This window comes from Arachis duranensis, chromosome 2, assembly GCF_000817695.3.
Source record: "Arachis duranensis cultivar V14167 chromosome 2, aradu.V14167.gnm2.J7QH, whole genome shotgun sequence".
Taxonomy (NCBI): Eukaryota; Viridiplantae; Streptophyta; class Magnoliopsida; order Fabales; family Fabaceae; genus Arachis; species Arachis duranensis.
The window spans coordinates 56,035,728-56,041,696 of record NC_029773.3 but is presented as its reverse complement, the minus strand read 5'-3'; positions in this window follow the sequence as shown (position 1 = coordinate 56,041,696).

Here is a 5,969-nt window from a genome sequence, read left to right as displayed (position 1 = left end):
ATTAAAGCTCTGCAACATCCAGACACATCAAATGACTGCATGAGCGCTGACATTATTGACTCTTTAGTGGAAGAGATCAATATGACTGAGAGTCTCGAATCAGAGCTAGAGGATATCTTTAAAGATGTTCAGCCTGACCTGGAGGAACAAAAGGAAATAAAAGAACCTCTGAAAATTCCTCAGGAAGAGGATAAACCTCCTAGACCCGAGCTCAAGCCACTACCACCATCCCTGAAGTATGTATTTCTGGGAGAAGGTGACACTTTTCCAGTGATTATAAGCTCGGCTTTAAACTCACAGGAAGAGGAAACACTAATTCAAGTGCTAAGGACACATAAGACAACTCTTGGGTGGTCTATAAGTGATCTTAAGGGCATTAGCCCAGCAAGATGCATGCACAAGATCCTATTGGAAGATAATGCCAAGCCAGTGGTTCAACCACAGAGGCGGCTAAATCCAGCCATGAAGGAGGTGGTGCAAAAAGAGGTCACTAAGTTACTAGAGGCTGGGATTATTTATCCTATTTCTGATATCCCTTGGGTGAGCCCTGTCCAAGTTGTCCCCAAGAAGGGAGGCATGACAGTGGTTCATAATGAAAAGAATGAACTGGTTCCCACAAGAACAGTTACAGGGTGGCGTATGTGTATTGACTACAGAAGGCTCAATACAGCCACCAGAAAGGATCATTTTCCTTTACCTTTCATAGAACAAATGCTAGAAAGATTAGCTGGTCATGATTATTACTGCTTTTTGGATGGCTATTCAGGCTACAACAAAATTGCAGTAGATCCTCAAGACCAAGAGAAGACAACATTCACTTGCCCTTCTAGCGTGTTTGCCTACAGAAGAATGTCTTTTAGTCTGTGTAATGCATCTGCAACTTTTCAGAGATGCATGCTATCCATCTTCTCTGATATGGTAGAGAAGTTCCTGGAAGTCTTCATGGATGACTTCTCAGTATATGGAGACTCATTCAGCTCCTACCTTAATCATCTAGCACTTGTCCTGAAAAGGTGCCAAGAGACTAACCTGGTCTTAAACTGGGAGAAATGTCACTTCATGGTGACTGAAGGAATTGTCCTTGGGCACAAAATTTCAGGCAAGGGAATAGAGGTGGATCAAGCAAAGGTAGAAGTAATTGAAAAATTACCACCACCTACTAGTGTTAAGGCAATCAGAAGCTTTCTAGGGCATGCAGGATTTTACAGAAAGTTCATAAAGGACTTTTCAAAAATTGCAAAACCTCTAAGCAACCTGCTAGCTGCTGACACGCCATTTGTGTTTGACACAGAGTGTCTACAGGCATTTGAGACCCTGAAAGCCAAGCTGGTCACAGCACCAGTAATCTCTGCACCAGATTGGACATTACCATTTGAACTAATAGCACCAGTCATCTCTGCACCAGACTGGACATTACCATTTGAAATAATGTGTGATGCCAGTGACCATGCTATTGGTGCAGTGTTGGGACAGAGACATGACAAGCTTCTGCACGTCATTTACTATGCTAGTCGTGTTCTAAATGATGCACAGAAGAATTACACAACCACAGAAAAAGAGTTACTTGCAGTGGTTTATGCCATTGACAAGTTTAGATCCTATTTAGTAGGGTCAAAAGTGATTGTGTATACTGACCATGCTGCTCTTAAATACTTACTCACAAAGCAAGATTCAAAACCCAGGCTCATAAGGTGGGTGTTGCTTCTGCAAGAGTTCGATATAGAGATAAGAGACAGAAAAGGGACAGAGAACCAGGTAGCTGATCATCTATCCCGAATAGAACCAGTAGCTGGGGCGTCCCTCCCCTCTACTGAGATCTCTGAGACCTTTCCAGATAAGCAACTCTTTGCCATCCAGGAAGCTCCATGGTTTGCAGACATTGCAAACTATAAAGCTGTGAGGTTCATACCCCAGGAGTACAGCAGAGTGCAAAGAAAAAAATTAATTTTAGATGCCAAGTACTACCTATGGGATGAGCCATATCTCTTTAAGAGATGTGCAGACGGAATGATCCATAGATGTGTACCAAGAGAGGAAGCACAAAGAATCCTATGGCATTGTCATGGATCACAGTATGGGAGACATTTCAGAAGTGAGCGAATGGCCAATAAAGTCCTCCAATGCGGCTTCTACTGGCCTACTCTCTAGAGGGATGCCTGAGAGTTTGTGTGTAACTGTGACAGTTGCCAAAGAACTGGTAACTTGCCTCATGGTTACGCCATGCCTCAACAAGGGATCTTAGAGATTGAATTGTTTGATGTATGGGGTATTGATTTCATGGGTCCCTTCCCACCATCAAACTCAAACACGTATATTCTGGTGGCAGTAGACTATGTATCTAAATGGGTAGAAGCAATTGCCACTCCCAATAACGATACTAAGACCGTGTTGAAATTCCTCTAGAAATACATCTTCAGCAGGTTTGGTGTTCCCAGAGTACTAATCAGTGATGGGGGCACTCATTTCTGCAATAAACAGCTGTACTCTGCTATAGTCCGATATGGAATTAGCCACAAAGTAGCAACTCCGTATCATCCACAGATGGTGGATGAAATTGTGATTCATTCTCTTTGTATTTGCATGAGATTTATTTAATGGCTCTTTGCTATGTGTGGACACAACTCCGTTCAACTTAACCAGCAAGTGTACTGGGTCATCCAAGTAATACCTTACGTGAGTAAGGGTCGATCCCACAGATATTGTTGGTATGAAGCAAGCTATGGTTACCTTGTAAATCCCAGTCAGGCAGATTAAATGGTTTATGATAAGTTCGAAAATAAATAATAAACAGAAAATAAAATAGGATAGAAATACTTATGTAAGTCAATAGTGGGAATTTCAGATAGGCGTATGGAGATGCTATGCTCCTCTTGAATCTCTACTTTCTTATTACATTCATCCAATCCTTCTCACTCCTTTCCATGGCAAGCTGTATGTAGGGCATCACCGTTGTCAATGGCTACATCCCATCTTCTCAGTGAAAATGGTCCTATGCTCTGTCACAGCACGGCTAATCATCTGTCGGTTCTCAATCAGGTTGGAATAGAATCCCTTGATTCTTTTGCGTCTGTCACTAACGCCCAGCCTTCAGGAGTTTGAAGCTCGTCACAGTCATTCAATCCCAGAATCCTACTCAGAATACCACAGACAAGGTTATACTTTCCGGATTCCCATGAATGCCACCATCTATCTAGCTTATACCACGAAGATTCTGTTGGGGAATCTAAGAGATATGCGCCCGGCCTAAGGTAGAACGGAAGTGGTTGTCAGTCACGCGCGTTCATAGGTGAGAATAATAATGAGTGTCACGGATCATCACATTCATCAAGTTGAAGTGCAACGAATATCTTAGAATAGGAATAAAAGAGAATTGAATAGAAAATAATAGTAGTTGTATTGAAACTTGAGATACAGCAGAGCTCCACACCCTTAATCTATAGTGTGTAGAAACTCCACCGTTGAAAATACACAAGTGAAAGGTTCAGGCATGGCCGAGAGGCCAGCCCCCATGATCTGAGAACTAATCATCCCAAGATGAAACGTGGTCCCAAGATCCAAGATATGGTCAAAGACAAGACTCTAATACACTAGTAAAAAGTCTTATTTATACTAAACTAGCTACTAGGGTTTACATGAGTAAGTAATTGATGCATAAATCCACTTTCGGGGCCCACTTGGTGTGTGTTTGGGCTGAGCATGATCTATCCACGAGCTGAGGCATCTTTTGGAGTTGAACGCCGAGTTATAGCATGTTTCTGGCGTTCAACTCCGGGTTGTGACGTGTTTCTGGCGTTTGACTCCAGACAGCAGCATGTACTTGGCATTGAGCGCCACTTTACATCGTCAATTCCCGAATAAAGTATAAACTATTATATATTGCTGGAAAGCTCTGGATGTCTACTTTCCAACGCCGTTGAGATCGCGCCATTTGGAGTTCTGTAGCTCTAAAAAATCCATTTTGAGTGCAGGGAGGTCAGATTCCAACAGTATCAGCGGTCCTTTTGTCAGCCTTTTTCAGAGTTTTGCTCAAGTCCCTCAATTTCAGCCAGAAATTACCTGAAATTACAGAAAAACACACAAACTCATAGTAAAGTCCAGAAATTTGAAATTTAACATAAAAACTAATGAAAACATCCCTAAAAGTAGCTTGAACTTACTAAAAACTACCTAAAAACAATGCCAAAAAGCGTATAAATTATCCGCTCATCACAACACCAAACTTAAATTGTTGCTTGTCCCCAAGCAACTTTGATTCTCCTAGTTAAGTATGTTGATTCTTGAACACAGCTACTTTTATGAGTCTTGGCCGTGGCCCTAAGCACTTTGTTTTCCAGTATTACCACCGGATACATAAATGCCACAGACACATGACTGGGTGAACCTTTTCAGATTGTGACTCAGGTTTGCTAGAGTCCCCAATTAGAGGTGTCCAGAGCTCTTAAGCACACTCTTTTGCTTTGGATCACGACTTTAACCACTCAGTCTCAAGCTTTTCACTTGGACCTGCATGACACAAGCACATGGTTAGGGACAGCTTGATTTAGCCGCTTAGGCCTAGATTTTATTTCCTTGGGCCCTCCTATCCATTGATGCTCAAAGCCTTGGATCCTTTTTACCCTTGCCTTTTGGTTTTTAAGGGCTATTGACTTTTTCTGCTTGCTTTTTCTTTTTCTTTCTATTTTTTTCGCCATTTTTTCTTTTTTTTCGCAAGCTTTTTACTTTTCACTGCTTTTTCTTGCTTCAAGAATCAATTTTCATGATTTTTCAGATTGTCAATAACATTTCTCTTTGTTCATCATTCTTTCAAGAGCCAACAGTTTTAACATTCATAAACAACAAGATCAAAATTATGCACTGTTCAAGCATTCATTCTGAAAACAAAAAGTATTGTCACCACATCAATATAATTGAACTAAATTCAAGGATAAATTCGAAATTCATGTACTTCTTGTTCTTTTGATTAAAAACATTTTTCATTTAAGAGAGGTGAAGGATTAATGGAATTATTTATAACTTTAAGACATAGTTACTAAACACTAATGATCATGAAGTAGAGACACAAAACATAAATGAACACAACATAAAAACCGAAAAGCAGAAAGAAATAAGAACAAGGAATGAATCCACCTTAGTGGTGTCTTCTTCTTGAAGGACCAACAATGACCTTAAGCTCTTCTATGTCCCTTCCTTGCCTTTGTTGCTCCTCCCTCATTATTGCTCTTTGATCTTCTCTTATTTCATGGAGAATGATGGAGTGCTCATGATGTTCTACCCTTAATTGTTCCACATTGTAGCTCAAATCTTCTAAGGAAGTGTTGAGTTATTCCCAATAGTTGTTGGGAGGAAAGTGCATCCCTTGAGGCATCTCAGGGATTTCTTGATGATGAGCTTCCTCATGCATCTCTTGAGATCCGTGGAGGGTCTCTCTTGCTTGCTCCATCCTCTTCTTGGTGATGGGCTTATCCTCCTCAATGGAGATGTCTCCTTCTATGATAACTCCAGCTAAGTAACATAGATGGCAAATAAGGTGAGGAAAAGCTAGCCTTGCCATGGTGGAGGGCTTTTCGGCTATTTTGTATATTTCATTGGAGATGACTTCATGAACTTCTACTTCCTCTCCAATCATGATGCTATGAATCATGATGGCCCGATCTACAGTAACTTCAGATCGGTTTCTAGTGGGAATGATGGAGCGTTGAATGAACTCCAACCATCCTCTAGCCACAGGCTTGAGGTCCAGTATTCTTAGTTGAACTGGCTTGCCTTTGGAGTCTCTTTTCCATTGAGCTCCTTCCACACATATGTCGATTAGGACTTGGTCCAACCTTTGATTAAAGTTGACCCTTCTAGTGTAGGGGCGTACATCTCCTTGCATCATGGGCAAGTGGAACGCCAACCTCACATTCTCCGGACTAAAATCTAAGTATTTCCCCCGAACCATTGTGAGATAATTCTTTGGACTCGGGTTC